Raw genomic sequence first — 8,056 nt, 5'->3', positions numbered from 1 at the left:
AATATTTACTTAAATGGATTTACAGGTTTTTTCTTGTTTAAACTTGTTTCATGCTCCTAATAAAAATCGCTTAAGTGCACATAACTGATTTTTTTTGTTCAAAATTAAAATATTTTGGACTTAGGCAAATACATGTGGCCTATATCTTTTAAAGTATGGGGAAAATGGACTTAAATGATTGTTGACTTGATGAGAAACCATCGCGCGGACTTAGTGGTACGAAAAACTCAAGTTCGTCAAAAAGTGGACTTAAAGGGATTTGCTTGTACGACCACGATATAATGTGCGTAGCATATATACTTTTTATCTTGTAGAATTACAAGCAATGAGTGATGAGGAGGAAAAGGCTGAACCTGTTCCCAGCACACCTGTAACTCAACAACGTGAAGAGACTGAGCAGCTAGAACAAGCAGAACCTAAACCTGTTTCCAACAAAATGGCAAAAACTCCACAAAAGTCGAAGAAATCTAATATAGAAGACTATTTGTAAAACAATGGTCTTTCAAAGAAAAAGGATATATTCTGGCGAAAAAATGTGCAGAATATTACTCCACCTATAGAGTGACACGTTAGAGAAAAAGAACCAGTAGTTCAGCTAAAAAGCCCAGCGTTTTTTTTCTGTAATTATTTTGCAGATATTTTCCAACCCATGATGGATTATACAAATCTTTACGCTGTTCAGCAACAAACCCCCTTTGTTCCTACGACGTTGAAGAACTAAAAACGTTTGTAGGAATACATATCATCATGGGTAATCTACATTACCCAAGAATTAAGTTATACTGGGACAATAAATTACAAATTCCACTGATTTCCAATAATATGACTGTTAACAGGTTTTATAAATTGCGACAACATATTCACTTCCTAAATATTCACGAAAAACCAGACAACAGTGACAGATTTGGGAAGGTGCGTCCATTATATGATGCAATTAGGAGAAGATGTCTTTCCCTTCCATTGGAATCAAAATTGTGTGTGGACGAGCAAATGGTACCGTTCAAAGGCAGTTTGAACGTCTAAAATAAGCCCAAACCATGGGGAATTAAGATTTTTGCGCTATGTGGCAGCAGTGGCATCTTGTATGATTTTATAATATATCAAGGATCTACTACTGAACTTGACCCACAGCAACTTGATGTATTTGGTTCGGGTGCTGCAGTGGTACTAAAATTATCTGAACGAATCTCACACCCTAGGGTACAGTTATATTTTGACAACTATTTTTCAAATTATAACTCACTTCAGTACCTTAGAAATAGGCAAATATATACAACGTGCACAGCAAGAGTTAAAAGATTTAAAAATTCGCCATTTTCGTCCGATAAGGATATGAAAATAAAAGGTCGAGGTCGTTCTGAAGAAATTATTAGCGGGGATGGGGAAGTCATAATGACAAAATGGTACGACAACCGGCCAGTTGTAATGGCATCAAATTATATGGGAGTTGGTGATAAAGACCGGTGCCGGCGATGGGATAAAAAAGGGAAGGGCTACATTTACGTTTCAAGACCACAAGTAATAAATAACTACAACTCTAACATGGAGGGTGTTGACAAGATGGATTTCCTTATTACCTTGTATCGGACATTTATTAGGTCTGAAAAGTGAGAATGTTTGCTCATGCCATAGACATGGCATGCATAAACGGCTGGTTGTAATATAAAGAAAAAGCTGCTAACTCGGGTGTGGCTAAGAATGATGTCCTAGATTTGCTTCACTTTAGAGGCAGGAAAAACATCTACTAGGAAGAGGGGGCGACCAGCAGCTGATAGTCCTTCAGCGCCCAAACCGTTAAAAGTAAGACCAGAAATTAGATCAGTGGCCGAAGTTTGGACAGACTAGACCATTTGCCATCCATTGATGAAAAAGACTTTGCATCTAAGTGTAAAGTACCAGGCTGTAAAGGACGGTCAAGAATTTTATGCCAAAAATGTAACGTTCACCTGTGCCTTACAAAAAAAAGCAACTGTTTTTTTGCAACATATCATACAAAGTATTTTTTTGTTTTAATTTATCTTTTATACCATTGACTACCAATGTACACAAATGTGTACATAAAAAAAAACTAAAAACAAACAAAAAAATAAAAAAACTGTTTACGTCAAAAATTTTCAAAAAAATTAAAGAGTTGATTTACAAAAAATCAAAATTTTCTTTTAAAAAATAAAAATTCATGAGCGAAAGGGTTAAGGTAAAATTAAAATTTGCCTTAACAATATAAATAGATGTATAAGAGCCTATCGAAGATTAAAATGTTCCTAATGTAACTTCGAAAGCACGAGAGTATTTTGGTGGAGGTCCAATTGTGTTTTGGCAAAAAATCTAATTAATGAGATTATGATTGCTCATACATGATGGTTAATAATAATGCCAACTTAATAGCAGATAAGGACGTTAAAGAGATCCTGCAAAAACATGTATTGCTATTTGTTCCTTAGATTGGTGAGAATTTTTTGTTTTAGCAGGATAAACCTTGTATTGCCTCTGTCAATTTATTTGAATCAAGTTGGAATTGAATCTGTGGATTGGAATAATGTGAATCAAAATGAGATCAAACCCGTAATTTTTAACATGAATAATTGCTATCGTGCTATTATTTAAAATACATCAGGAAATATTTCTTATCTTGGTATTAATTATTTTTAAGTTAAGCTATTATATATTATTAATTTTCTTTATTTTTCTTATCTTCTTCTGGAATTTTATGTTTTCTTATTAACCTTATTAAAATGTTTAATTAAGTGAGAAAACTTATTTAATATTAAGTTAAAAGCTAAGTTAATACCCTCAATTAATGTTGCCAATTGTCCAAAAAGTTCCAAAGTCTACTTTATAAAAAATCCTTTACTTATAAAAGAATTTTAAAAAGACTTTGAAATAATTTTATATTTATTCTAAAACTTTTTTGTTTTTAACTTTTTGACAAGAATTTGAATTTTCTAGTTAAAATTCCTGCTTAAAATAAACATCACGTTGACTGGCTGTATAAACATTAGCCTCAGCTTAAATTGGCAACTTATTGATTAAAAACTTTCTGAAATATTTATAGGATATTAGATTGGCATAAATCTAATTTTCATAATATCATGTAAATTACTTTTTAGCAGAAAGGAACATCAGAGTTAAATTAAAATATCAACTTACAGTATCGTTACTTTGAATAAATAAAATTTGAGACACTTTCATAAGGTTCAATATCTGAGAAAGCGATTTTTTTACTTCGCGAAAACTTTAAAACAATCGTTGAACAAAACATTCAATTTTCCGCTAAAGCTTAAAAGGGGGAAAGAAAGTAAGTTCATTTCCCGATACAGAAAATAAAGTTTGTTTAGAATTAGTTTTGTTTGAAGTAGTACGAAGTAAAGCTTTCCGAATTATTAAAATGGTTTCGGTTTGATTACTTTTCTATTTTGTGGCCAATATTTTAAATCAATGAACAATATAGAACCCTAAAAATAACATTATTTAGTAATATAAAATTAGTATGTGTAAAAAAACCTAAAAAGTAATAATCTTAGAGGCTCGCTAGACATTTACTTTTCTACATAAAACTTCAACAAATTAACGAGAAACTTACATTTAAGCTGCATGTATTAAATTTTGATTTTTATTCCATTATAACTGCCAACAGTCTATTCTAATACATAATTCATGTCGTATATCTAAGCATAATCCCTTACTGCTAGGGATAGGAGTCTTTTTTCTTATTATATGTGCTTCTTTTTCAAATCTGTGTATTCTTTATAACCCCTACGCTAAATTTGTATGGGTATATAGCACGTTGCTACGTGAGTAAATTATAATCTATATTTAGTTTATATTTTTTCCTAGTACAAAAAGCACCTAAACAAAATTATTTAATGCTGGAAATTATTGTTTATAGTTCAATGCGAGTTATGGGTACCAACCCGCCACCTTATGCCGACCCTGCATACTTTATTTAGAAATAGCTTAGTTTGTATTGTCATCATTTTTAGAACCTATTAATATAATGTAATAATAATAATAATAATAATAATAATAATAATAATAAAGCGTCTTTATTTAGCAAATACATAGTTTTACATAGTTTTGCCTTCGAAGGCGAAAATTAGCTAGAAGCTACTCTTAAACTCTTAACCTTCTTAAATTATACAAAAAAAAACAAAATAAACAAACACAAATCAGTAGAAAATAAAACAATATTCATTTAACAGAAATAAGAAAATCTTTTGATTTACCTAAATGATTCCTGTAGGAACAGGTTCTTGAAATGTTTTTTAAAAACATACAGGCCATTGCTAAAATCAGGCCTAAAGACGTTCACAAATTTGACTGCGTTGTAAGTGAATGATCGTTCAAAGAGAGCCATTGAGTGATGGGGCATAGTCAGAGTGTTTTGCCTAATAATTCGAGCATGTGCATGATTTCTAGGTATAAGTTCCTCAAATAAATATATCGGAGCTTTGGACTTATAAAGGCAATATACTAGGGTGCAGTACAAAAACTTATATAGATAAGGTATTTTTAACCACCCCAAATCATACATGCCTTGGGACATATGACCAAACTTTCCTAGGTCAAAGATAAGTCTACAGCAGGTATTTTGCACACGTTGTAATAGACAAGAGTAATAATTATTATAGTAATCGATGTAGTCATTATCTTTCAATCAAGTTAGTTGTAAGTTAGTTAGTCCCTGTTCTCAATAAATTTGTTTTTTTAAAAAGCAAATGCTGGTTGTTGTCCTTTAACAGGCGCAGTCGGTAGTTCGGTCTTTCCAATATTGGACAAAAATCGCCATATTTGGGTCCGTTTCTACGGTTTGACGACCGCTACAATCCCTGGAAGCTGAAAGAAGACCTGCAGAAACCTTCAAAGAACAAGAATCGTCGGAAGTACCTGCAGCGATCCAATTGAAGCAACCACCCGTTCAGCACCGGATTGAGAACAGCTATAGTTTAGGTCCTGGGAACACAAAAATCGATTCCTCTAGGAAATTAGGCTAAGAAACAAATGGAAATTTTGGCAAGAACCTTACTAATTCTCACCTTCGTTGGAAGAGAACTAGCCCTTCCCCAATTTCATAACCTCAATCAGAACCCTGGACTACTACCACTTAAACTCGGCAATGCCCAAAACACAGCAGACTATTGGTTTTTTGTACAAATTTTTGACGTAAGTGACATAATCCAAGAAACCAAATACCTAGAACAGACTTTTATAAAACTAAAAGAATCAATTCATAGATTCTTTGACAATAACTCCTTTTTAAACTCCTATAATCTTGTCAATTCGTTAAGTGCTAAAGTAAACTTACAAATTGAACAACTAAATCCCTTATTTAACAAGTACGAGCTTCGCTCGTACTTTGATCAGTTGGGACCAGTAGAAATTTTCCTTAATTTTGATCAGTAGAAAGTTTTTTAAATACAATTCAAGTCAAACTAACCATTGAAGATTGTTGAGCAGTTGCTCCGACAACGCTACTCACCGCGTTATATGTCTTACAAGCTTTGAGTCTACGGTTTTTGGGGTATCATGCTTCACAGAACCATGATGTGAATCTAAGTATGTGTTAATATTTAAATAAACTCCAAATACAAAATTTCAATCAAATCGGACCCATAGGAAAAAAGTGTTGGTAGTCACATGACCCTAAAACCCAATATTTTAAAAATTCGTAAAAAATTAATAATTATACCCTAAACCAAACCCAAATACCAAATTTCATTCAAATCGTGCAAATACCAAAAAAGTTTAAAAAAAAAATTACCACGTAAAATAATAATACCCATTAAATCCCGATTAGATATTTTTTTTATCATTTGGACCCATTGTGTTGTAATTTTTGTCTAGCAAAATGACTTGTATAGACCACTGTGTCGCATGAATATTATAATAATACACGGCAAGTACTAAAACGTCAAAGGTTGCCGAATTATCACGGCTAAAAGAACCCGATTTGGTAAAAGATATGCGCATATTCGGATTCTCCAGAGTCTCTTAAATAATTCAATACCAATTTCAGGAAGTTCTGAGCTATTTTAAGCATTTTATCAATGAAATTAGGAAGCAAGTCCGAGCCGATTCATCCACTTTGACGCCATGTTGTCAAAACCGCCGCCATTAAAATTGGGCATAGACGTCAAAATCGACCATTTTCAGACGATGATTTCGGGCATAAAAAAAGGTTTTTGCCTTATGATTTGTACATGGAAAAATAGTATAAAGCTTTAGGAACAGTTTAACATCAATTCTGGAGTGATTCCAGTCGGTTTTAATAGATAAATTTCGATTATAAAAAGGGTCTTTTTTCGGCGAAAATCGCCGTTTTCGTTGCCATGGAGGCGCCGGCCATAACACCGGTCATAGGTGACTCGAACGTCGCTCTTGTGTGGGTAGATTTTTAGCGATTTTTCGTACTTGGGACTTTTTTGAAAAAAAATTACTAGGGTACTTGTAAAAATAGCGAAAAAATGAAGTTTTAGTATGTCATAGTAAAATGAATGGCGCATCTGCTCGATTGGTTTTGGTTTTTCTATCACATACTGGGTGCGCACAATTAATTTCCAAAGTAAAAAAATCTTAAAAAATTCATAAGTCAAAAACGGTTTTACTTAGAAGTACTGTTGAAATTGCAAAAGATTCTGCTTATCACACGCTACAAACCGCCCATAAGCCATTTGACTCTAGCGGGTGCCTCTAAAAAGTTTGTAAGGCTGGAAAAAAAAAGTACTGTAAGTCATTATTTCCGGAAAAACACCGTTAAACCGTCAGAGGGGCTGGAATATCATACATGTCTGAAACTTTGAGCGTTAAAAAAAATACTTCCCGTGTGCTGAGAATAACCAAAAACTATACAGATAAAGTCCTCATTAACTCTAATCGATCTGTTAAATTTTATAATATTCAAGAAACCGTTGCGACCTGTATCGAATTCCCTTGACCAAAATCGAAGAAAAAATTTTTTTTGACTTTGAAGGCGTCCTAGTCCTACACAAAAAAACCAATGAAAATTTGAAAATAATCAAATTAAAGCCTCGTATTTCTAGATTATAAAAAGGTAAACACCGTTTCTCTAACCCAAATACAACCAAAGTTATAAACACTTTTGTCCGACCGGTCCGAATTTTGTGCGAAAACTCCACTGCGGGAGAGCCCCATACGCTCTTATAACAACCGAAACAAACGTGGACTTATCAACGGTTTAGGTTCCATTTATTATAAAATCCATAACTGGTAATCTCGCACAAGAAGATGCTGAAAAATATGACAAAGCTATTTTGGAAATCTCTAATAACCAAAATTCGCAAAAAAACGTTTATAACCTCCTCAGACCCAAGGTGAAATGAAAACATATAGTTTTAAAACACGTACTTTTTTGTAAAGTGTTGGGCCCAAAAAACAACAAAATATCAAAAAAAAATTGTTTTTTTGTTTTTTACTGTAAAAAGTAAGGTATCATATTTGATACCTTGGGTTTAAATAAATACAAAAAAAGTTTAAAAAAAAAAACTTTATTGGTGATAAAGAGCAAAACAGTTTCGCTCAATGGAGCAGCAATGATATACTTCACATGAGGCACACTTAGCAAATGTTAATTTACCACATTTCGGATATCGACATTTTGATCTGGATTTCTGGCCGTGTTTGGTAAATACTGGTAGATGAGTGTTTCCCTGCTTCCTCTCGCTTCTATCTGGAATAGGCTGAATTTTCCGAACGTAGAACCACTACTATTTGTGCAATGTGCGATACAGAGTTGTGCAAGCATTGTTTTGTGCTTTCATTCGTCCTAAAATACTTACCTTTGCGGGTTGTCTTTTTGTGGATAAAAAAAATAAAAATTTTGAAATACAAAAATGTGTTTTTTTGGCCCCTAAGGATATATATATAACCCACCTAAAAATCCCGCTGGGATATATTTGTCCCACAATTTTTTGCTCTCCCTGTATATATTTTTTTTAATTTTAACTAGTATATATTGTCAAATGATCTCTTAAAATACCATAAGTCGCAAAAACAACCTTTAAATCATTAAAAATAAAATTGGGTTCCAAAGGGTTAAGAA

At 32.9% G+C, this 8,056-nt stretch overlaps 1 protein-coding gene across 2 annotated transcripts in view; it reads left to right on the top strand.

The window, feature by feature from the left end:
• LOC126735869 (class A basic helix-loop-helix protein 15-like) overlaps positions 1-8,056 on the top strand; it is a 127,269-nt gene that overhangs the window by 73,883 nt on the left and 45,330 nt on the right. The window lies entirely within an intron of this gene.

Source organism: Anthonomus grandis, chromosome 1 (assembly GCF_022605725.1).
Source record: "Anthonomus grandis grandis chromosome 1, icAntGran1.3, whole genome shotgun sequence".
Classification (NCBI taxonomy): Eukaryota; Metazoa; Arthropoda; class Insecta; order Coleoptera; family Curculionidae; genus Anthonomus; species Anthonomus grandis.
Note: the sequence above shows the minus strand (reverse complement) of the source record. Positions and strands in the feature narration are given on the sequence as shown.